Source organism: Nelusetta ayraudi, unplaced genomic scaffold, assembly GCF_046127955.1.
Source record: "Nelusetta ayraudi isolate G7.1 ecotype Tasmania unplaced genomic scaffold, CSIRO-AGI_Nayr_v1 ptg000042l, whole genome shotgun sequence".
Classification (NCBI taxonomy): Eukaryota; Metazoa; Chordata; class Actinopteri; order Tetraodontiformes; family Monacanthidae; genus Nelusetta; species Nelusetta ayraudi.
In genome coordinates, this window is record NW_027466092.1 from 6681262 (window position 1) to 6707500 (window position 26239).

Genomic DNA, 26239 nt, shown 5'->3' on the forward strand with positions numbered 1-26239 from the left:
ACCTCACTTCTGCAGGGCTACTGTATTTTTTTCCCTCCCCCATGTGTTTATTGATCTTGATTGGACAGAGATGCAAATCTAAGGAAAAAACAAAACACAAAAAACGAGTCTCCAAGGAAAGGCAACTTTGCTGGAACACTAAAAATTCAAACACAAAGAGAGAAGCTTTCTTTTTACAGTCGTCTGATAGTCCGCCGGGATCGGAACATAAAACACTAATATTTTAATCACCTTTATATAATGTATTTATATAAACCATCGCCTGATTTATCATTCCAAAAAAAAATCATTCTACCAAACCGCATCTAGCCGACATATTTTTAGCTCCATTGAAGGGACATTAACAAGGAGGCCGTGAGACGATATGAGTTATTAGCGTCCTCCATGAGGTCACATTGGCACACATGGAAATTTAGCATCCTGTGCTTTCAGAGATCATCTTAATCTTCCGGAATACGTGTGTTAACTTTTAAAGTCCTATTTTTCAACATGGGGTCCTACACATTTTGATGAATGAGAGCCAAATTAGGGAGTAAGTGCATGCTGACCTCAAACTTCTTCTTTTTTTTTTTAAATCATTTTTATCAGGGTTGCAGCCAGCAATTTTGGGCTCTACAACTGAAAATCATTTTGGGTTTATTCCCCATACATAGCACACAGTATTAATAACGGTATCCTCTGTGGCCCCCCATGACTGCTGGGCCCATAGAATCACAGAGTTTTCCCTCTCCTAACAGCACCCCAGTCAACTGTACACCATTATTGTTTGGGTAATTATTCTGACTCACTGAAATGTGCTTATAGCAAATGTTTTGCTGAGAAAATATAAGCCCCTGTGTGATTTGCTAGCAGTTGCTACGCAACAAGTACATTTCTGCACATTGTCATCTCCAACCTGGCAGACCATCCTCGTGAGGTGCACTTTGACAGTTTGATGCAGTAGCTGTACAGCATATAAAATGTGGGACGCTGAAAAAGCCAATTAGTGAAAGGAAAGGCATCCATTTCATGTCCCTTTTCTGGGAACATGGGTGGGTTGCGTCTCAAAACATGAAGCACATAATGAAAATCCCTTTTCTATGGCGCGTCTCAAAGTTCCATGATGACAAAAACTCAGCAAGTGTTCATAGTTTTACAAACTTCCGCACTAAGTAGATTATGTTGGTCAGGCAGGACATATTTTGAATGCAATGCATTTTTAAAACCTAGCAAAAACTAGCAAAGTCCAACCACACACACACACACACACACACACACACACACACACACACACACACACACACACGAGTACGACTCTCTTGGGTGTTGTGACGCTTAAAAAGTTAAGCAGTTTGTAAAATGTTTGCACATAAATAAGCCATTATCTTGGTCGAGAGTTAACAATTTGGCCCCATCACCGTTTCTCTTATTCATGTTTTCGACTTTGTTTCATTCACTTATGCTGATCCCTGGCGCCCATCCTCCCGGTTGTCTTTTCTTGGCTTTCGATTTTAAAATGCCAAAGCATGAGTCGGTGTGCTGCCCGGTTAAAGTGCAACTAAAGTGGCCTATTAGCATTTTCACACAATACTCCGTGTCAGATTCAGTGCTAGGATGCATGTGAGTTCCTTCGATATGGCTTCTGGCTGCCGCGACTCCCACGTTCACGTATCCTGTTATTGTCAAAAATGAGTAGACAGAACCTCCTCAAGAAAGCGCATAAATGATTCCAATTACAGAGAGCACTCTGCCTGACCTCATGAATTTAAACAGGCTCATGTATTCCAAATACAGCCGTTTGACAAGATCAAATGTGAAAATTAAATTGGAGCACGCGGGCGGCGGCCACGCGGCTGCGCTGGCGCCACCGCGCTCACGTTTTCGGAAGGTGTGAGCGGAGCGGGGCCTGCAGTGACAAGCGTCCCATTTAGGGCAAAGCGGGGGGAGTGTACAGAGACAAAAAAGATGGTTCTCATTATTGTGGAAAAAGGACAAAAGGAGACGCGGCAAAATAATGACAAGACAGAGGGGTGGAATAAAGCCGGGAAAGAATGATGAGCAATTTGCCTTTGTGCTGGCGAGAAAGACAAGGGTTGAGGCAGAATGCACATGGAAATGAAGGAGACCAGACAACCAGACAACATGCAGCCAGAGATGGGGGGGGGGGGGGGCATCACACTCCGGAGCAGTGCGCTGCGAGCTCTAATGAGCGAGCCAATGACACACAGTAAAACAGGATCAAACGAGCCGAGCCAAACTCCATCTTCCCTCTCACTGCTACCTTATTAATACGGGATCGTCGACATAAGTGAGGAGCTCCCGCCACCACTCTGCCCTCTTCTTAAAGCACACGCTAAGGTGTTTTTTTTTCCCCCCTTCACCCAAAAAGCTGGAAAAGCCCTCTATATAATTGCCACATGCATTAATATTGCAGGGTCCCGTGAATATTATATTGCGACGCATGGAGGGATAAATGGAAAATAAGCCAGTGTTGAATCCGCTAGATTATTAAAATTTGATGCCACAGCGGGCTCTCTTAAAAGTTCCAGTCGATATTTTCCATTTGAACTAAATATGTAATGAAAGCCAAGAAGCAAAGTCTCTGCATCAGCGAGTCTTTGTTTTTTTTTGTTTTTTTAAAGCTTTTGAAATTACCAAGTTGACGACCAATAGCATGAATGTACCACTGTTGTTGGGATTAGTTTTTTCCTCGCCGTGCTCAGGTGTGATAACCACTGTCTGCGTCATTATGAAGGTACCCGTTTGAAGTCAGGCTGCAACAAGTGCCTCACTCAGGAGTCCTTGAAGGCTGCTCTGCATCTCTTTTGTGTGCCGTGAAGAAAATTCCTATGCTAAAAAGCAAATTAACCAAAGAACACAATCTGATGATCAAGTGCTGCAAAGGGGAATTCTGTCACTTACCTTTTGTGGGTTGTTTTCAAGGTGTCATCAGGAGTAGGAGGAGGGCGCGGGGAGAGCATGGTAGAGAGACGGGGGAGAGGCGGGGGTGGGAGGGTGGGGGGGGGGAGACAGAGAGAAAAAAAACTTTAGTTTAAATGCACCTCACAAGATTGAACATTCATCACTTGCTGATGAATTCGTCACTCATTTATCATACTTAGCCGCCGCCACCGCCGCCGCCGCTTCTCTTTAGAGGATGTAATAAATGTCCTTTACACAAAGTCATTCATCCAGGACAAGCGAGAAATCCGAGGCAAAGATCAAGAGCCGCACGCAGGATCCATAAGGCGGAGGAATGGCCTCGGGACGTTCGCGTTAAATACGCCAAAAATTCTTGCGAATAAAATCCGCAGTAATTCAGTGCAGCAAAACATGCAATTTCTGCTCCAAAGGCGGAGACAAAAAAATCCCAAACAAACACTGACGCATGTTGACTTTTGTAGCTCGCATTTTCTCAACAAATAAATCACATTTGGCACCATTTTCTGCGGCAAACACAGCAAACAGGCTTTTTTCCACTTGTTGGCGTTGAAAATTCAAATTTCCAGGCGTCAGGGTCTGCCGACCCAGTTTGGCAGTGGCAGAGCAGGACACACAGTCAGATGGGGGTTTTCCATGCCTGGCTGTTTTGACTGGATTGAAACATACAGAAAGCGTGTGGTGAGGGGAACGCATCAGCACACTGTGACGGCCGGGGCGACATCCTAGGAATAAAAACTGGTTTGAGTGTTTTCCTGTTCTGGCTCAGGGTTGTTAGCTCTAGCGAGGATAAATTAGACCTCAGACACGACGCCGAGTTTGTATACAGACATACGGGGGGAAACAAGGCTTCTGAAGTGTTCCCCATTAGGCAGTGGGGTAAATGACCTATTACTGTTTAGCACAAAGGCGTCCTTTGCTTGATGCTGCCATCTGGAAGAGGAGGGATCGGCAATTTCCAGGCGAGGGGCGTGACAAAAGGCCAGTTTGCAACAGCGTCTAAAAGGCTTTTCGATTCTGCTGAGGTTTTTTTTTTTTTTATTTATCTATTATTTTTATCACCTCTAGCAATCTAGGCCAGCCATGGATGACACTGTGGAAAATAGATGAGGAAGAGGGGGAAGGGATGTGTAGGGGCTGGTGGTGTGAAAAGTGTGTATCTGTGCATGTGTGTTTGCGGCTGCTGTTTGCTTCCTCTTCAAAATGCCGATTGGGTGAACAAACGGCATTTGGAGCGAGACAGCTTTGCGAAATGATTTTTTTTTTTTTTACATGTGGCTGAGGCTAGACCTCAATGTCTATTAGCAGCTAGCCTTACTAAAAAAAAAAACACAAAATCCTACATCAACCGCTATCAGCAGCAACTGCTTTGTTGAGCATGTAGGCTAGCATTCAAAGTAGCCCAGCCCCTGCTGGGTTTAGGTGTGAGAAGCAGACAGGATGAGAGTGGAGCTGAGAGAATAAAGCGATATCGCACTTTTTTTTTTGCAGTCACATGGCGACGTACAAAATCCATGTGGAAGGCAGGACGCTGGAGCAGCGACTGAGCAGAGGCAGAGGAATCACTGTGTCTCACGAGCTTAGAGTTCGATGGAGCTATTAATAGAAGAATAAATGAAAATAAACAGAAGGATAACAAATTCCAACCTGTATTGGAAGTAACAACGGGAGTCCAATCTGCTGACTTAACATCCTGTGGAGCTGGTGCAGCCTTAAGGGGGCCAGTCTCATTGTGTTTTCACTGAACCAAGTGGTCATTAGCAAGTTGTCGTTTTAACTGCGCTACTCCACCTGGACTCCATGGCAACTTGTTTTGTCCTCTGATTTATGTGCTTCAGTCTGTCTTGGCCAGAACACACTCGCAAAAGAAAGTGTTCATCCCAAAGTGGCTTTTGGCTTCAGACCAAAGGGACCCTCCGACAAAGCTTGTACTGTTGATTGGTCGGAGAGAGGAAACTTCCAATACAGCAAACGCACACACTAACTTGTGTTACAGTGTTGCAGACTAAAGGAACAGGTAAATCAAGGCTTATCTTAAACAGATTTAAGGAAACTTCTCAAAGGCATTATTTAACTCTGCTCATGGCAACCACGATTGACGGATGAAAGGGCATTTCTTTGGGGGGGGGGGGGCTGGCTTCAAACCAACAGTCTTTGTTGTTGTTGGTCTCCCCGGGCTGGATCGAAATCAGCACGGTGACCGTTGTCACGATGCGCCTGCTGCCCTTCATCTGCGTTTCGCAGCGTCGCAAGAATGTGATGTCAAGTGCAACAGAGCTATTGTGAGAGGAAAGAGTGGCAGCTATGGCACGTCTATTCTCGCAGTCACAATGAACACACACACACACACACCCACACACATAAACAATCCTGCCCCACCTGTTTTACCCGCCTACATTAATAGACCTCAAGCCCTGTACCACCAGTTCCCTACGACTCCCAGTAAAATCCAATATGACGATATTTCCTGAATGCCTCTTTCTCCGTTTCCTTGGCTGCCGTTCCTCCAGCACTCCTCCCCCCTCTGCACTATCCGTCTTATCGGATAGCAAACAAACCGCCTGGTTCCCCGTGCTCTGATTAGTAACACCCCCGTGAAGACAGGAAGATGGAAAATGGAAAGGAGGGAGCAGAGAATCAGCGAAAAAAAAACAAAAACAGACGTAATGCCAACTTCAGTGTGAATAAAAAGCGTGCAAGCTTCTGCTTGGAAGCACGGAGGTGATGCACATTTGTTCAAAACCAAACAAATGCGCGAGCAACGAAGAACCAAAAATACCCTCGTCTTGTCGAGTCTTAAGTGAACACTCTATAACACATTTCCCTCCAGTGACACCCCCTTGCGTTAATTTGCCACCCTGTTGAAATAAAGCCACTCCATGCCAGCAGAAGTCCTTGATTCCCTGCCAGCACCCACAGGCTGCAAAACCACAGTGAAGCACCACCCAAACAAAGTGGCACCACCGAGATGGCGGCCCCCGTCCGTCTGTGTCACGCCAGCAGGAAATATGAGGCCACAAGGGATTCTGGGATTGCTGCAGAACCACTACCATTCACTGGCAGAGCAGGAGGGGGCGAGGTGGGTGGTAGTTTGCAGAGACACACATCTAATCTAAAAGGAAAGGTGCGCACGACCGTGAGAGCAGCGGTGTCGTATGGTTTCAGGACAGAGACAGTGAGGAAAAAAAGGGAGGCAGAACTGGAGGCAGCAGATATTAAAATACTGAGCTTCTCCAGGATGGAGAAGATCAAGAACGAGTCCACCAGAGGGACAGGACATGTTCGATGTTTTGGGGATAAAGCCAGTGAGGCCAGAGGGACATGGTTTGGACTTATTCAGAGGTGGGATAGTGACTCTATCAATATGATAGAAGGATGCTAAGGTTGGAAGAGGCAGGCAGGAGGTCCAGGACATGGAGTTAGTTGGTGTGAGAGAAAAGGATGCAGAGCATAGAGTTGGACAGAGGGAAATCACTGGCTGCGGCTGTCAAGAACTGAATCAAGAAGCGTTGGACCACTGATGGTGGAGGAATGAATCGCTCATGTTATTGTAGTTGAGTGTACTTTATGAAGAGCTTCAACAATTTATTTCTGTAAGTATTTTTAAGAGACAATCTTGGCCAAAAAAACAAAACTGACTCTGGATGATGATGTGCTTTACAAAGTAACTTTCTGTTAGTTGAGCATAAAAAAATGAATAAAGCTGGTGATAAAATAACAGCCTTTACAGGAGGTTTTAAAGAGACAGTAAACAACTTCCTCTGGTCATTCTCAGCGCGATGAAATGGCAAAGCAGCCTCAGATTGTATCAGACCTGCCGATTGTGAGTAATAAACTCTTCAGGTGTGATGCCAGGACACTTCATAGCCCAAACTAATCAAGTGAAGAAGAAAAGCAGCATCTCATGTCACTGCTTGTGGTGGAAATATTCTGCGTTTTAAGGAAAAACTTCCTCCCGTCCCTTTTTTGGCAACATCTTGTGGGTGTTTCTGATGCCTTGGGGCAACAATTAAACATTGTTTATCAGCCTAAATCTCAGAGAGATGCACACACACACACACACACACACACGAACAAGCTTGCACAAACACACACGTACACTTCTTCTCTCCCATAGCTACAGAGGTCTTCAGGCCTGCCTCAGGTCACAGATATGTTGCTAATGACCAGGTGGAAACTCTGCTGGATCCCGTGGCCCCCTTGACACTCTTGGCTTAGTTCACTTTACAGCACACTGCTGGCCTTTTACATGCCTTCCTGACATGCTCTACTCCCAGCCCGGCTCCGCTCTACCAGCACCATCTCCCGGCTGCGCTCACGTCTTCATCTGTTTCACCCACCGCTGCCCCTCCCCCCTTTCCCCCCGCTCCTCCGCCCGACGCCTGCACATTAAATGTCAGCAAGACGCCTTCTGGGGAGGCAATGCCGTTCTCATGCCGGGCACAGAATAACCATAAAACAATTATAATGCGGCAGTAAAAGGGTGCACTCTGCTCCCTCGGGAGACTCTAAATGCAATTAAGTGCTAGAATGATAATAGCAAACACAGAGGTAATTTTTACGCCGTCACTAGGTTTTGTATTGCCGCGGCTGTGCGGCGATCGGCCTGCGGTGAGGTTCTCTGCACGCGCTTCAAGCTGCTGGAGTACAAAGGAAGGAGGGGGGGGGGCATGAAACCAACATCGACACTGGTTCTTTCCTGGCCTTGATGTTGACTCTGTCCCCAACCTTACCTCTCTATTGGCCAGGAAAGAAAATATACAAAAGTACTCGATGAAATAGTAATGCGCCTCACACCCCTGTCAGAGCTGAGAGTGCGAAGGCCTTTGCTGCTGCACGTGTGTGTGTGTGTGTGCATACGAAGGGGCGAGCGTGAGAGTTTGTCTTTCTCAGAGGTGGTGTGTGTGTGTGTGTGTGTGTGTGTGTGTGTGTGTGTTCTTTGAGGTGAGAAAATAAATTATTTACAGACTAAAACCCCTGACAATGCCACCACTGTGCAGGCGAGAGCCACAGCCTTGGGCAAGCAACCCCACTCTTCCTTTTAACTCTTTGTGTCCCGTTATACAAACACCAAGACCGACAGCCGCTGTAATACATTCGTTCAATTGATGCCTTTATATTCTGTGACAAAACTGAAGTGGCTCATCTCCACTTGCACATTCTAATGTTACTGTGTTTTGTTCTTCAGCAGTAGTAATGTTTGAAAGAAAGGCTCCTTCAGATGTGAGAACAGGGAATGTTAACGTATGTTTTGATGCATGTTTTCCCTCCGTAGGCTCTTGTGTGGGTAGGCCAGGTTAATTTGGGTCAGTCGATATTTAAAGATTGGTTGTACTTTCTCTTCCTTTGTATATGAAATATTTCCATAAAAATTCAAACCCTGTATGTTCTATTTTAAAATGATGTGCGCCTTGAAACAGTGTGTTTGGATACAAACTGTGGCGACAGCAGGAAGAGCAGATCCAAGTTCTTTCATTTGTTATAACTAAATGCGTGGAATTTGTTTTTCATCTGAATAAGATTGCACAGATTTAATAATGTCAAATTGTATTTATACAATGAAGTATAAATGTGCAATATATTCAAGGCCGATTATATAACATTCCTAACATTAGCTCATTAGTCGGCTAACAATCATGCCTTCCTGTATGCCAACATGTTGTTTATTCACTGGCAGCAGTGAAGGTGGGGGGTTGGCGACGGGTGAGTCGGGGTGGAGGGCTACTGAAAGAAGATAAAACAGAAATAGCAGAATAAGAATTCTCTTCGTCTGTCTCTTTCCCCTTTCCAGAGACAAATTTGGCACAGAGAGTCCGGGCGTTGAAGGAGGAGAGAGTTAAAATTTGCGACAAAATGGGAAGGCGGCGAAAAAAGGAGACCAAGCGAGTCTCACCGTGTCTCTTCCAGGTCTTTGATGTGCCGGGAGACAGTGGTGACGGGGACAGAAGAGGGAACTGTGAGGAAGAGAGGGACGGCACTGTGGGCTAGGTATATGTTCGAGGAGTTGAGGTGGTTTCATTTCTTGCCAGCGTGGGGCCGCTCTCCCAGCAAATTGGCTCTGGCGATGGAAAGTGGGTGAGGTGAGCGAGAGGAGCAGGGAAGCTGAGTGGCGGGACATTTCCCAGGGCTCTTTACACTCCTTCCTCCCCGAGTTTCCTTCAGCGTCTCCAGCTTTTATTTCAAGCTATAGTGCCTTAGCTATAGTAACATCAGACCCACTTCAGAGCAGGGAGAAAATAACAAATCTTCGCAATGCGTTTCCCTTCAAACGTTTTAGACTCAAGCTGAGCCTTTAGAGTTTGCTGTCACAGCAAGACATGAAATCAGCTGTTGGGGAAGTTTCGTCGCTGCCACAGTCCATCAGAATGATTCAAGGCTTGTGTCTACTTCTGGACTTCTTCAGGGCAATGAAAAAGCTTTGGCTTGGTAAAAGTACTATGTTTACACTTAACCTTAAAGACAAGATCCTACTAGTAAAGGCTTATCTCACATCATCAGGCATTTATTTTCCTTAGTGGCTTTACACACACAAAAAAAGTTTAGCTTCCTTCAAAAGCTTAAAGTTTGTTGGAACTTCCACATGTTTGGTTTTCACTGACTAGAGAAGTCAGTGATAAAAGCATACACTGTAGACATTAACAGTCAAGATGTCCTGGAACACCAAATACCTTCACAAAACCCTCAAAAGTGTGCACATTTCGATTTCCATTCCATTTTTTAAACATCAAAATGTTGAGAAATGGTATGTTAGGGAAAATACCAAATAGCTTTGCAAATGAAGACAAAGTAGCAAGCGTGGAAAAGGGCTGTCAAATAAGGTGGCTCACATTGCTCCAGTAATCATAGGGCATCATGGGAAGCAGAGGCAACGGTGCAAAGCAGTGAGATGGAAGTCCTTGATTTCAGCACCATGGACAGCTCCCCTGGGCCGCCGCAGCTTGTTCACACTCGGCCAGTCACAGGTCTGGACCGGAATAAAGAACAGCCAGCAGAGGCAGGCCCTGTTGCTTGTGTGAAGTCTTGTGTCTGACATGCCACCGCAGAGTGCAAAAGGTCCCGGGAAACATGACATGGCTTTTCCATTATGGGAAATGTGCCAACAGCTAATCCCCCGTCCCTTTCAGGGGGAGTTGTACTAAAAGCAGGTGGCGTGGATCCACTTGGCAGGTTATTTATTTACATTGCGGTACAGAACTTTGTTAAAAGCGTACTGTCAGTAGTCAGGTGTGCATCCCTTGCCAAAGTGTTGATCAACACAATTTCTATGTGATTGCATTCCCACTGAGTGATCTCATGTCACATGTTTGTCTCCTCGATTTTGGTAAGTAGTTTGACGTCCATTGCAGCAACTTCAGTCGCTGTCATTATTAGCAATTGAAGGTAAAACAGACACATTTTAGCAACTGTGCTCAAGCACATACACACAGCTTTGTGGAAACACACCTTTCATGATTCCCCTGAAAGACCATCTCAACTAATTTGATACCTGATGTGTTCCCATCTGGGGAGGTTTAAACATTCAAAATTTGAGAAATAAAGGAAACAGTCCTCCAGATTCATACACTTAAAAGCTGAATGGCTTAATCTGCAGGTCGTCTTCGTCGCACAAAAAAAATAAATCAACAAAAAAATGATTTAGCAAAACCTGGTCACAATGTATGAACCTTGAACAATATGCCAAACGGGGGGGAACATCTGTTCTTTCGCAGTCCACTTTTTAAACAGAAGGCTGTAGGCACCGTGGCACAGATGAAAAGTTACTTTGAAAACGGCATTAGGGTAGGTGACAAGAAGAAAATGAGGTCAGGGTCCATGTTCCATTTTGTAAGCCCATCAAATGCAACCTGTGTGTTATGAATTCTAAAAGCCATGTGGCTGCGTGACATTGTGATTGCCCACTTTTCTGTTTATTTTGGTGCCCGTTTGTCCCTTGGATCTCTTGCCCATGTACCCACCAGCTGTTTCTCACTCTCTTATTTTGTCACTGAGTGTCTCGTTCACTCTTTCTGGCCATCTGTTGGCTATTCTGCCCCTCCTCGCCGCCATCCGCATCCCCGCCAGTTTTAAAGTAAACATACGTGTGTACTTTAGCACACTCGCTCATGCTGTGTGTTTTATTAATTATGGGACTGACAAAATGTGACAAGATCTGCAGCTTGTTTTTTTTTTATTTTATTTTAATTCAATTTTATGCTGTTTTTTTTTGTCTAGCACTGGTGTCTGCCCACCTCCTCGGGGAGCCGGACGAAAACCTGTCAGTGCCAACTGCCAAGGCATGACAAGCTAATTAATAGTGTGTCACTACAATGCGGCCAACTCTTTCAAGGAGCCGGATGGAAGGGGAGGAGTTGGAGAACAGCATATCATACGGAGCAGGCGAAGATTAGGAGGCTGGGATGGGCAGCAAAATATCGACAGGCTCAGCGGGAGCCAGGCAAAACAAAAATACTCAGGCAAACCAGACCAACTGGTCCACTCTGACACAAATTGACGGATGCAAGTGATGCAGATAGAAGTGTTCTAACCCGCGAAACAAACAAGCTCCAACCAGACTTGGAGTTTCACTCCTACGGGGGATTCTAGTGGACATGCAGAGCGGGGAGCTGCCTAAAGATGAGGGGTAGCTGCGGACGCCATCAATCCGCCGGGGTGGCATCCTCAGAAAAATTTAGAGCTTCACATGTGGACCGAGCACGCCGCTGTGCTCCATCCATCTCTTTTGATAAAGCGTTTTCGGGTGATGTATAGCGGTTGGATATGCACACACTGAGGGGCTGGGAAGATCAATGATGCTAAAGGGCCGTCGTCAACCTCTATGATAGATTGTTGACGCCGCTCACAACCCGGGGCTGCCACGCCGAAAAGTAATTTAGCAGAGGGATTGAGGCCAGAAATGTGTCTGCTGGAAGCTATGTGGCTAAATGTCATCCAGGTTGAAAAGGCTAAACACCCAACGAAACAGAGGATTGTCTTAATACAGAAATAAAAACTGACATATGGCCATGGTTTCTCACCGTCGGAGGCTTCAGACGCTTTTGGGATGAAAAGCGGCTTTTTATTTTGTCTGAAAGTCCCACAAGGTGAGTCGAAGAGCGAACAGAAACCTGATATAGGACCATATTATGGTAATATTCCTGCTTTCCCAGCACTGACTAGAAGGATGATTTACTCACTTCCTATAACTCTGCGCTTTAAACTGATTTGATTTCAGACTGTGTTCTCTCATAATGGCAAATAAAACGAGTGATGGATCTCTCTCCGGGTGGATATTTTCTGACAATTTCCCATTTTATCCACTTGAAAGAGCACAAAGCAATGTTACACATCAAAGATATCTGGTTTCCCTGGTGATCCACAGGAAAGACGAAGAAGAAAAACACTGGGGATGGTGAAAAGTTTTAAAAGAATGATAGGATGCAATTGCCAATTCTGGAATCCCCCTCCCCCCCACTATAGTAGAGGCAAACAAGGAGTAAACAAATGAATGATTAGATGAGTTTGCAGTGAAAACAAAGACAGTTCAGTTCAGTATGTAATCTTCTCTCCAAATGTCACAGTGTCATTATCATGCAGCATCAATCCCAGGCAAGGATGATACTTGTGAATTCCTAATCAGGATGGATGTGATGCTTTCTTGGCCGCCACTGCCTTGGCCCCTCCCGGTATTACACACTGTTGTCAGTTTGCTCACGGCCACAGATGGCCACAAGGTGCTGGAATCTCCTTCAGAAACATGTAGCGATTACAACCACAAATCCTTGGCTCTGCACACACCTGGATGTGTGGGTCTGTGTGTGTGTGTATGTGATGCTACTACAGTCATGTCATCTGGAGAATGGAATCAATACGGCATAGTTTAGAGGGATCAACTCGGCTAAAGGCTAACATATTCGCTAATGTACATTTAGCTACATGTGTACAGATAGCGGTGTTGCTGGCCAAAGAATTGCACATTGAATGACATAAGGCGGGAGTTAATCATACCAAATTAAAGCTTTAGCCGCATGACTGCGCGCAACTTGGCAACACATTCGTGTTCTGCACCAGGCACACGGTGATTGATCTTGAAAGCCTGTGATGTTTGGTCATCAAGTGACTTGCCCTCTCAGTTCAGAAGACTATATTTAAGGGCTCCTCTTCCACACTGATGTAGCTGCCACTATAGTGCCCACTCTTTCTTTTAAGTGTGGAAAATCAGAAGTTAATCCTATTTCTTCCCTAAATCACTGTGATCTGGTCTATTCAGTGTCATTAGTGACATTCCCCCCCGTTTCCTTCAGTGGCTTTTAACGTTTCAGTGACTTTATTTCTTCCCCTTGCTTTGTCTGTTGAGCGGTGCATTAGTGTCACAGTTGCTACCTTATTAACCCATCAAGGCAACATGAGAGCAAGTTCGCTAGAACAAATCAGTGCTTCCCATCTTTAACTGTGAAGCTGTCATCAGGCAATAGCATCTTTAGCCACTTGTTCACAGCCTCCGGTAAAAACATTTGGTTTTACCTTCCCATTGAAACAACTTTTTCAAACCTCAAACGTGTTTGGAACAGGGAAAAAACAAGGTCTTGGTCTCAACTGATAATGAACCATCACCTGGCAACACTGAGGATACGTACTAGAGCCCTTTTGTGACATCACATGGGGCTCCGGCTATGTTTTCTAAGCAGACAAAAGACACATATGAAGGATGTTTCTGTTTTCTGGCTGCTTCACTGTCATGTTAATGACAGATTTTTCCACAAAAGAAGTGAAGAGGATATACAGTAAGAACTTGTTTACATGTTCACACCAGAGAGCTCATAATGGATAGCCTTCCTGCAAGAACCGCCTATCACGGCAGCGTTTTGCAGAAGTGTTGCTGCAAAACACTGCTTATTTCCAGAGACTAAAAGGTTGAGGTTAAAAGTGGAAAACATTTTTTTTTTTGGCCTTCAAAGAAATGCAATGTTGTTATATTTTGTAGCAGCGAAGTAAACCCACAGGGAAAAAAGGGAAGGAATGTGGATTGCTGCATCTACTTTGCATCAAAGGCCAAGGCACGGGGATTCTCATTATGGCATCTCTTCCACTCCATCACTTTCATCCCAAGGCCGTCAACCTTCCACACACAGATAACGGAGGCAGCCCAAATATCCTTTTAAAAAAAGAGAAAAAAAACTACTTAAAAATCCAACAATCAAAGCGGCAGAGTGGCTCTGAAGAGTAAGAAGATCCTCTCAAATAATTAAGGAGCGGGGCAAGTGTGGCAGATAATGAGTTTCTAGCATCACTAGCGACACAGTATTCCCCCGTCTTATCACCTGCTGCTGTCACTCACTAATGAAGTTGCTATTTCTAATTACTGCTCCCAATTAGGAATCATTATTAGAGCTGGGCCTGTATTCTGGTTGCATGTTTGGCTGGGAATAGAGCTCAAAAGCACACAGCAGTCACACCATAGCGTCAGCTGACAGGGTGAGCACCGTCACGATGCCGTCACTGTTAACGTCAACAACTCTTGATAGTGGGAGACAACAAACCCTTGTCAGTTACTGTTTATGTTGCAGTGGGAGACGTGGCATCCTTTTGAACAATCATGATGCTGGAATTTCTGGGGATCCGAGTCTTTTTCAGAAGGCAATCCATTCAGCAGACGTCACAAGGCTATATAGCCACAGGTTCCTAAAAGCTCACACCCCATTATCCATCATTTCTTTATTATTATGTAACATGGTGTTGTGTTTAATGCCTGTATGCTGTCGTGTTGGAGTAAAGTGGGTATTTGTGCTGAGTACCTAGCATGTGTGATCATTACTGTCGGCAATAAGCCGGCTGTCTGCTCTGATGCTGCGCCTGATCCATCTCTCCGCTCCACTGTGGCACTCCGGAGTCTCTCCGGTGGCACGGCGCACAAGCCAACACGCGGGGCACGCCAATTGACAGGGTGAGGGGAGTTGCAGCATTTCATTGTGTGCATCAGTGATGATTGATGCTTTTTGTTGAAACACAACAGTGCAGGTGAGCAGTTAAGTCAAAGAATGATGTTCCAATCATATGCATTACATTTGTTCATGCTTTTCAGCAGTTGGTTACACATCCGAATAGCTTATAGAACTCAATATCGACTAAACATATGGGTATCACGTCTGCCAGTGAGCTCCTCTTCAATGAGAAAAGTCACCTTTTATCCCACTGTTAAGTTATTCATGAAAACATATGACTGTAGTTTCCAGTGGAGCCCAGGAAGAACAATGAGACGGGGCCCAGATGCTCTGAGTGATGGCAACATTCAAAAAGACACACCTCTTCTGTTGGGACAGTCAATGTCACATGTGCTAGTTTTATTATTCAGCGAACGCAACCTAAATTAATTGAATGTAAAAAAGCAAAACAAAGCAAAGCTTCTGAGAAAGACAGAAAACCCCGAATGGTTTAATGCAGCAGCGTTCTAACTGCAAATAAAGTGTGAATAGAGAGTTGTTGCTGTGTCATTAAGCCCAAGCTGCAGCCGGGCGTCCACTGAGGGGCTAATCCAATAAAGCGGATGCAGTGCCTGTTGTGTATAAAGTAATTGTCTTCAGCCTAAGGAAGTCAAAACCTAATTGATTGGAGAGAGTAAAACAACAACACCTGATTTTTTTTTTTAAAGGCTGAACCTAATGAAGCGCATTAAAAAAAAAAAAACAAAACAAACCTTTGGTTCATCTTGAGTTTTAGATGCATGTCCCATCCATTCTACTCATCTTTAATGCCTGTTGGTTTTTCGCGCTTTAGCGTGACCCAGGAGAACTCCTCACCACCCGTGACAAACAAAAGGATGAGAGCGAGAAGGAGAGAAGAAAAAGGCAAATGCACTCCATGAAAAGAGCTCCTGTGGCAATTCAGAAAAAGAGACTCCTGCTCAAATAAGTGCCCTGTTTTTCTCATTCATCTAAAGCGGGTGCACGTTACTGCATTTTTTTTTCCTTTACCACGTCTTCATGGCTGAAGACAAGAGAAAAAAAAAATCTCCAAGATAAAGTGGCGGGAGATGTAGGAACGGCAACGGTGTGGGTCAGTGCGCCGCTCTCTCGCCGAGGGTTAACACTCCCTGATATCTGTGGCCCTTTGTTTTAAAGACAAGGAAGATGGAGAGAGAGGCGAGGGGCAGACTGGGCGGCGTGTCTGCAGTGATGCATGAGTGGCTATTTCTGCTTCCAGTGCCTCCACTTCCCCCTGAAGGACGCGGTGGAGGATGTGCAAGGAGAAGAGTGCTCAGGAGAGAAACAAGGAGGGAGAGCTCAATCAGTGAGAGAAACCACTGCCAGCCACTGAAGCTGCTGTCGGGATTCCAAAAGAAGAACTTTCCACCGACAAGTAAATGTTAATCCACATAATTTTGCTGACTGATTACCAGCCTTGACATCTCCTTGTGTCTGTCTTTTAACTCTGCAGAAATGATCACGTCCATAATTGGTCCTTTATTTTCAGAAAAGAGAGCAACAAAATAGTTCTGGAGGTGACTGAACCTCCTGCCAAGCACGTGGAAGGTCCAAAAAAAAAGCATCTGTTTAAACATGGCGCTAAAAAAGATGCTGTTTAGTAGGCTGTCAACAGAGGGCTAAATATTCCAAATTCTGTAGAATTTAAAGGTTTTTTTGGAGAACTAATCATGCCATCACTGGAGTCGGAACTTTTAAGTTAAATAGGTGAATCCCTGAAGACAACTGAAAAGGGGGGGCAATCGTAAAAAAAATGAGATCAAAGTCGTGTCAGCACCTCTGGGGAGAGCAACACAAAGAATTCCACTGGTTTAGAGAGGACAGAGCTACTATATTGTCCTGTTCATATGGAATAAATGTTTTCCCTTTTTCACTCTCGGTTTCATGCCTGCCCGTTTCTGAGACGTCACACTATGTGCGTGAGTCAGAATCAGTTCATGTTTCCCATTGACGCAAACACTCTTTCTCTCGTAGAGACTAATCTGTATGGGAATCCCGCACAGAACTTTCTACTTTTTGACGGGTTGGTGGTCTGCTCTAAAATATCAACAAAATGATCGCCTCGAGGCACCTTCACACTTCACTACTTTAACAGCAGAACTGACTTTGAGAACTCTTGCAACACTCTTCAAAGCAAAGATTTACAAGAGCAGGCATTGCGTCCATGCATGCAGAAAAACAACAACTCACCCACACAGCTATTGGGCATTACAGAGAAAATACTTTAACAAAAAACAGGTAGATAAGAGAACTAATTCAGTTATTTGGTTATTCTAGATCCATTTTGCTGGGATTTGTCTTGTAGAAACAAGCTTGTGCCACCAAGGACGACCGCCCCGCTAATTCCACCAAGGGAGCCGGGGGCCCACCTGGCATGTAGCTATGCCTACTGACAACAACAGGATGACCTCAGCCAAATCGAACCGCTGCTCCATCTCCGCTTGCATTTCACGCTCTGACAGACAGAGGAAGTCTTTGCTCTGGGGAGCTGCAATGTCCTTGTGAGCAGAGGAGAGATGGTCTTTGGAGAAAAATTAAGGAGACACAAGGACAAGTATCTGCTCCTCATTAGCACATGCACCACAAACCCCGTAGTGCACTTGCTGAAATTCTTACAGCCCAACCGGGCAAGTTCCCAAATTAATTACAGGACATTTTGAGATTCCACGAGGCACGTGCACGACGCCTTCAATCCTGGCTCCGCTCGTCAGCGTTTGCTAATTTTCCGTTCATGATCCCACTGAATTTTGGGGCCTCAGCAAAAGCCTGTGTGGATGGCTGACTTTCCTTCAGCACGTGGTATCGTTGGCTTCACCTCAAATCCAATCATCATTTATACCTGGGATGGCATCAGTCAGAGGGAGCTAATAACCCGGTCAATATTGGTCATGAGTGTAGCCAGCACTGGGCTGCTGTGTTGGCCAGGAAAAAAATCGATGTGCGCCAAGTACTTCCAATTGGTGTCCATCGAGCCTAAAGGAGGGAAGGTCTGCTGTCCACAGCTCGAAGGGTCTAACAATCACAGCGGACTCAGACTTGCAATCAGGTCTGCAGGAGGGCTCTTTATTTTATTTTATTTTATTTGTTTTGAGTTGCTTCTGGGAGGGTCATTGGATGCACTTGTGCTAATGAGCCAAATCGTGGTACTTCTTTGGAATTTTATTGTGTTCACATCCGTTGAGAAACACCCATCCTGCCTCAGCGCTTTATTGATTTGCCATCTCTTTGTTCAGCATGCTACACTATTACAGCACCTCGTTCAGGTTCATATTGTCTTTTAAGAGAATATTTTAGCGTTGGGATCTAAAAAAACATAAAACAAAAATCACCTTAATAACCCCGAATAAAAATGGAGTTTAAGCAGTTCAGCTAAAACAAAACAAAAAAGTTTGTAAGGCATTTGGAAACCCTCTAAACAAGACTTAAATTAAGGAAATACAATAATATGAATAATAATATTTTCTGTGGAATGGAAAGGTTAATTCATTATCTAGTGTTTTCCAGCCTAAATAATCAAAAACTATATTACTGTACAATCAATATTTGATGTTTTAGTCATATTTAGATTTTAAAAAAGAGTACAACTTCACAAGTTCTAAAGGTCCTTGAGACAAAGAATCATCAGCTTTCAAAACCAATATCTAGTTTTGTTTTTTGGTACGAATAGAAGTTAATTGTTTTCAACTTTTCTTCTCTGTCTCTTTTTGGAACAATGACTTATTGTTTGTTGTTTCCATTGGTATTCGTTATTTGATGAGTGGTTCCACATCTCCTCTTTGGACAGATTACTATGAACCCATCATCAATGGTAAATGCAAAAATGAATGAATCTAATTTTGGCACAATAGAACTAACAGCTACTAAGCCCTATTGGTAATGAGTGGGCACGTTGTGTGTGCTTCAGAGAACACAAATGCGGGAACATTGCGTGGTGGGCGGGTTATGTCATGCGGTCTGATTTTAGAAGTGTGCGTGTGTGATCTCCTAGCATTAGAATAGGGGAGCCTCACAGTGGTCTGTTCCCAGGGAGCCTCACAGCGGTCTGTTCCCAGGTGAAGACCCATTTCAAAGGTCAAGAAACCCAAAGGAGCCCTGCTTTTGGTAAAACTAAGGACTTTATCACGCATTCTACTCCTTGATTTCAATTGCAAAGTGACGTTATCTGCCGAAAAAAAAGAAAAGCTCTCCTGAAGAAAAAAAAGAAAGAAAAACATCTGAACGCCCTCAGACTACAGTGTTAAGCACTTTCTTAGACATTTTATCAATCCTGCGTTGCAGTTCTTCCAGACCCAATGCATACCATTTGAAGGAATATCCTGAAGTAAAATTGAACAATAAATACATATGTACTTGTAATTTGATAACATTATTCAAAACTGCTGTGTTTTACTTTTATTAGCACCACCAAGCATCTATGGCAGCATCTACGGTGAACTTGGATCAGCTGGTTTAAGGAAGGTGTGAGATCTAGTGGGCCATCAGGAAGTCGGAACTGACATTAACATCACCTAAAATATACTTCCTTGCTACTAGATGCTATTAAATCTTACACGCAGGACCTTTAAAACATAGCGTCCAATTCTGCTCTTACACTGCCAGACACCCTGCCAAGCACATCTAAAGCTGCCTCCCCGTGTGACCACTTTAAATCCATAAATATTATGCTATTGCTTTCTGAAATAATAAGCATATTGTGGAGTGACTGTGTGGTGAGGTGTGGTGTGGTGTGGTGTGTTTGCTTTATTTGCAAGTTGAGACCGAAAACCAACAACGTCCAAAAGAGAAGTAACTCCACAGATGCGCTGCCAAGGGCAGAAGAGGGCATTCGTAAATAATTCACGATAAGCCTCCCAAGTTGAGTGAGTGGCAGGAGTTGAAGGGAAAAACTTTGGCCACAACTCTGTTGCACTTCGCTAAATAATTGATGGGCCTCAATCAGTGGCTGGCATGGTCCCAGGTCAGCCCTGTACGCAATAATGATATATGGTAAATAAGAAAAGATGTGAGATGAAAGAGAGAGACACAGCCAGGCAGCACCAGAACAGGGAGGTAATGTGGAGTGTCGGGTCAAGAGGAGAATCAGCGGGAGACCATCCTCAAGCTCAGTTCCATGTGCATTCACACGGAATTCCAGCTGCATTTCATGTACACACTGCTGCCAAGAAAAGCACTCTTGCAAGTGTGCGCTTCGTCTCCGGTGTTCCACCTTTTCTGATTTGTAAATCAATTCCTGTGTAATGGGACACTTCCTAGTTTATGGAAGCCGTGGAGGCAAAGTATGGCCAAAGGGCAGAAGCCCTTTCAAAAGACACCTGATAAAACCCCCTTAGGTCCAGACTGGTTGTACCTCTTATTTCTCACTTATGAATATGTTTTCATTTGCAGGTAATATGCAAGTCAATGCTTGTTCTTACCTGCAGCACAAACTGCATAAATCCATTCATGTTCCCTGCTCCTCTTGTCTGTGAGCTTTATCATAAGAAAGCAGTACCTGTGTAATAATGTATATTAGATTCCAAGCTGCTGCCTTGCTGCCTCATTGCCTCCTGGAAGCCCAAAGCACGAATTGCATTTGCCATGCATTTCCTTCCTGCTCTTGAATTTCACTGCTCACCTATTGATTGTTCTACGCTATTCTCAGCTCGCCTTCCATACTGCCTGGCACTGTGATGGCCAGACAAAACCTGCAAGCTAGAAAGCATAGGAGCTCAACTCATGATAGAACATGATGACAAAGATTGCGAACAAGGCAATTGGCAGATGTAGTCATTTAGGCCCGCCAACTAACTATGTAACCGTTGAGGTGACCTGTTCTTATATTCTACGGATTTTCAGATCTTTAGCTTTCATCCAGTACTCCAGCTGGAAGCCTGCTGTGATTAATAACCCCCTCTGCCAAAAATCCATCCATCTCTAGCAAGAAGAACATGCATCCCTCTGTCTACAGCTTCCTGCTAAAATTGATGCTTTTTTATATCGTCTGCGTTTGTGGCAGGGGGCACAAAGAAAGCTAGCCACAAGGGGGAACCGACATTGGTCTCTAATCTTGGAGTAGCAGTGCCCAGTTTGTGGTATCACAAAAGGGTGATTTCAAGAACAGCATGGTTTAGTACACACTTTTTCAAAAAGTGTTGCAAGTCGTAGAAGTCAGTAGAGTGAGTCAGACATTCAGTTAGACAGTGTCTTTGGATTGACCATGTAACTCTATATTTTTAATCAAATGCGCTTCTTTGGATGTCTGCAAGTGTAAGTGGCAATCTCAAAATAAAAATGTATGAAACAAATTACACTCATAATTCATTAAAGAAAGACGCACTCCTGCCAATATAGATAGGTTTTTCAAGAAAAAAAAAGAAAAATATGTGTGTTCCCGGCCTAATCAAGCAGCTGGCTGAGACAGATGTGCGAGGGTGGCTCAATCTTGGGTCGAATTGTTTGGCGACAAAGATCCAATTTTCCCTCTGAATCCCCAAAGATGGTTCTCAGTTAAAAGGAATCAAGCGGGGCTGAATGCAAATGACATGAAATGAGCTCTCCATGTTGGCACAATTAAGTTAAACCATTAGATACCAATAATGCAGTTCGACACGTCACGGTGTGTTTTCATACTGGAATTACACAACCTGACTCTTCCTCCTCCACTGTTTTATTGAATAAAGAAAACAATGAAAAGCTTCTACTGGGCGACTGACTGCAGACGGAATGACAGTGCACACAATGGCTTATGTGCCCAATTACCTTCATTCGTAGGCAATTTTGCCTAAGGCAGGCAGCTATTAGCAAGCCATCACCTTCTGCTGGCGAGACCATTTCCAAATAAAGTTCCTCCCACAGAGGAGGGTCGGAATAAAGAGCAGTGACCTCTAACACTTTCAATTATGGAATCATAATCCAGGAAGGTGGGCAGCCCTGTCTTAGTCCTAATTGTGGGTCGCTTTTATGTATGAGGCAAACTTGAAGAGGGAGCAGCAGCTCTGTGGGAAATCGAGGCCTCTCGCTAGGCCTGTCACTCAGCTAGAATTGCTTAATAGCTCCTGACTTCTGGCCTGAAACAGATTTGGTCCATCTTCTCCCTGCCCAACACGCTTCAGGCTTCCTTGGGAGAAATCAACCCAGACACATTTGACTTTTCATCGTGACCGATCTTTAATACAAATCTTTAAAACAGGCGGAGCACGTAGAATCTTATCCAAGAGACGACAAGCGTTAACGGGGCTGCTATCTACATTAGAATCTCAAGGAAAAAGGGGATTTTCATAAACAGAGCTGTTGCTGACACGCTCTCCAAAAAAAGCAATATCCTCTTCAGCAAAAAAACCAAGAGATAAACTTTGATTAAGCTTTCAGAGGACATCGCAATAACACAGTGTGCTGCAGGTGTCATCACTAAGGCGTACTGGATGAAATATATTGGAATAAAATGCTGTCAGATCGGAAAAAAAAAAAAAAAAAAAACAGCTGCTGAGAATTTGACAAATACTGTATCTCGTGTTACTGATGGCATGAGTCAATGTCGTGCGCTACAACCCCATAATTACAACACAGCAGCGTCAATCTGAGTTGTCAATAAAGCAACCATACAAAAAAAATATGTGAAAACCAGGGAGAAACAGATTGTGAAATACTCTGACCAGCTTGTACAGTTTATGTACTTTAAATTCTTAACATACATACAATTCTATATATTTAATGCAGGCATCAATGTTTTGCCCAATCAAGATTTTAATGATGCCTTGTGACAAACGGAAGAAAGTTGAAAACATCATATGGCAGTTTAACCTTAGCTCTAAAACCTTTTTGCACATGTTCAAGTAAAGCGGCGGAACACAGCAAATGATGTTGTAAATAAGCTTGTAGGTTACGATTATGATGTGCATTCTCTCCACGTAGACAAGTGAAGGCATTTGGGTTGAAAAATTCTGCTGGGGAAGGATATCAGAATAAAGTGAAGGGGAAAAAAGAGGGTAAACCTGTGTGAAGCCCTGTATTGGACTGTGAGAGATTGACAGACCATCAACACTGAAATCTGCTGGGCAGCTGCCCTAATACACCTAACGGCAAACTAATGGAAACCATCTGACAGGCAAACCAGGGCTGATTCCATGTATCAAGAGAGGGTGGAAAAGGTGAGCGCTGACAAAATGTCAGCTTCAATCTAACATGAGTGACAGTCGTCGGTCTTCCGCTGCCAGCGCCTTTAACAAACTTTAATAAAGTGGCAAACAGAGGGGAGCCATATCACTCACCGCCGGCCGGGGAACAGATGTAGCAGGGTATTTTTATTTTATTTTTTTTTTGTCGGTGTTGTTTTTAATTATCACGCTTTATTCTTATCCTCCACTTTGCCACAGGGCAACTAACTCCACGGAAGGCGCTGAATAACCTGTGAAGTGGCACTTGGCAGTCTGCAACCAAATACTTGACGGTAGCCACTTAAAGCTCCGCTGCAGATGAAAACAGTGAACCTTGAAGGGACAATCCACTTCAAAATTAAAGCACTGTGTGGTCAGAAGGACTCCTCTGCACTCTCTTCATGAGTAAGAATCACAATGCAACTGGTTTGATGGATATTATACTGAAGAGACCGTGCACACCATGGAAACAAAACAAATATAGTGTTTCCACCAAATACAGCAGAGAGGGAAAAGACCATGCATGACATCTACCCAATTAAATTTAATTTAAATCATACGAGCGTTGAGCGGAATATACCCAAGTGGCCGCTGCTGCATAATAACTAGGATATGTTCACAACAAATTTCCATCTCGCAGCCTCAGTGTCCTCCCCGCCTGCTCAGTCCCAAGTGTGGCAGATAAGCATGGAGTAAATTATTGCACTATTATTAATTCAACAGAGGAGATTCTATTAGTCGCGAGCGGTGGCGGGAACAGCTTGTTTATCAAACAACATGCTGAGCTCCAATTAGTCTGAATACTCCATCCCACCAACATTCACAAAAGGTACCAAGCTACGGGCGGAGGTCCTCCCTCTTTCCACCGAGTCACCCATCCCCCGGCAAAACGTGGCAGGTCTGAGTAAAGCTTACATAGCACCGGCCATAAAGGGATTCACTTTCTTGCACGCAATGGGATATAAAGCTGATTAATACAGTGGCGGGATGGAATTGCAGCACTTTTTCTTTTTTTTTTTTCTTTTTTTTTTTCTGACACTGAGACTCTTTCATGGGTGAATTGAAAAGTGGGGGACTGCACCGGGCCATTGTAAAGGTCATGTCAAGAGACAGAGAAGCTAAGACAGGTGGAATATTCCAGCGCTCACTTTTCCCACACTGCAGTCCCGAACACACATTTACATCCACACGCACGGAGTTGCCCTAATCTGGCAGTAATCTTTTACTCCTCTTTGACAGCGGGTAATTCCAGGCGAGATCATGGGAACCATGGGCCCGCAGAGACGAGCACATGCCCGGAACAACTCTGGCATTCCTCCCAACAAGGCAGACAGGTGACGGGGACGTGCTCCTGTGCCTTCATGCAAATGGATTTTTGGCTTTGTCAACATACCTTGTGGAACACATTGCCTCGGGTTAGATGCATATGCAATGAGGTGTGAGAATGATGCCCTATATGCATTTTAAACAGGCCCACCGACACCGCGGTGCATGCTGTGAGTGCTGCCGAGCGAGCACAGCACAGCCGTACACAGCCTGACAGACCTTGTCTACTATTTCATTATCAGATAGGGTTTCTAGGTTTGTGTCACCCCTTTACCCGAAAGTTACCCAACAGATGCATGGCAAAACAACACAGAAATGTCAAATGTGTGGAAGGGAATTGTCTGGATCTCTATAAACTGACTGTAATAATAATAAAAAAAAAAAAATGTGACAAACATGGGAAAATAAGAACTAACTTACTACTAAGATTTTACAAGGATAAAACAAGAGAGTTTAGAACAACAACTAATGAACCAGGCCGACTGGTAGGCGATACGCCACCAAATGTTGCCTTTAAGGTCATCGTTTTCACAATTCCTATCCTGATTGTCAAATATTACTTGTGGCTCGGAGGCACAGATAATGAGCTTGCCAGCCTTCGTTCTTGATGTTGTTGTTAAGAGGGGATGGATGGTGTGTTTGCAACAGTGCCAACATTTGAAGCTAACAACCTCAATAGGAAAAATCAAAGGGGCACTTTCGTGTGGAAATCCTCCTGACCAAACAGGAATTCAGGGAAAGAAAAAAAAAAGCCTTTTGCTGTGCAATGAATTATTTGCATGGAGATAACAAACAGAAGCACATGGTGTGTAGCAGCTCTGATCCGTCTAAATAACTCAGAAAGCTTGTTTTTCAGTCACTTGACTGACAACATAATCAAGGGAGAAACTTTAGCATCAGAACGCTAACTTGTGTCTACAACACCATTGTTTTAATATAATATAATATAATATAATATGTGACACTCCAGACAGGTACTCTGTCAAGAGACTGGAGTTTGTATAATTTAAAAAGATTCATTCGTTTGCTGTGCTAAAACGGAACTCGAGAAGCTTCCTGCCACTCTAAAAGGTTTTATTGCATTGGACCGCCAAAGACAGTGGGTACAAGAGTCAATCTACTATATGTAGCCTTGAGTATCTGATAACAACATCTAATAGACAGACTTCCGGGACTCTTTCTAGGACAACATTGTGAACCCACACACACACACACACACACACACACACACACACACACACACACACACACACACATATATATGTATATATATATGGATGGATTGAACAGGATAATAGATACCAAGTGGAGAGAAGCCTATGAAAAGCATATAAATGACCACACCATGACAAAGGCTGTTGGGGCCACTCCACCTCTGGGCTTTGGCATCAGTCATGGCAAATCAAGCTTAAGCTGCCATCCTTTAAAAATAGTGGCGCCTGAAGGACTGTGAAAAAGGTGCACCTCACACTTGAGTCAACACACACACACACACACGCGCGCGTGTGTGTGTAACAAGGTACAGGTTTGTTAAAAGCCTAAAACAAATGAATCCACATGCATTTATCATCTGTGCTTTTGCTTTTACTTTGCTTTTGTACAAGAGTTTTGAGTGGGGAAAAAACAAAAGTCAAACCAAAGGGTTTTATTCTGTCTTGTTAGCATCCCAGTGAAGTGCAGATGTTGCAGTCGGGAGAGTGAGAGAGAAAGAGACAAGACAGGGTGCAGAAAGCAAGAACTCAGAAGCAGAAGAATGGGGGAACTCAGCTGGAAAGCAAATGCTAACTGCCGGCAGAGGATGGTGCCAAGCCTTGGCCCGGTGCAGCCGCGCATGGATTTATAGGTTGCTTTACCTTTTGGCTCTTTGCTGCTGCAAAAGCTGTTCAGTTTTACTCTGAGCCTTCC

General features: G+C 44.2%; 3 protein-coding genes across 10 annotated transcripts in view; 2 read left to right on the forward strand and 1 right to left on the reverse strand.

Moving 5' to 3' along the window:
- The window catches only part of LOC142893398 (equilibrative nucleoside transporter 2-like), a 279352-nt gene extending 261949 nt beyond the window's left edge, over positions 1-17403 (forward strand). Inside the window, exon 13 of the transcript XR_012927700.1 lies at positions 17388-17403. The gene's annotated coding sequence lies outside the window, so the exon portion shown is untranslated. The remainder of the gene's footprint in view (positions 1-17387) is intronic.
- LOC142893397 (mitogen-activated protein kinase kinase kinase 11) overlaps positions 1-26239 on the forward strand; it is a 395948-nt gene that overhangs the window by 202733 nt on the left and 166976 nt on the right. The gene's annotated exons all lie outside the window — the stretch shown is intronic.
- Positions 1-26239, reverse strand: part of nrxn2b (neurexin 2b) — a 488522-nt gene that overhangs the window by 125843 nt on the left and 336440 nt on the right. The window lies entirely within an intron of this gene.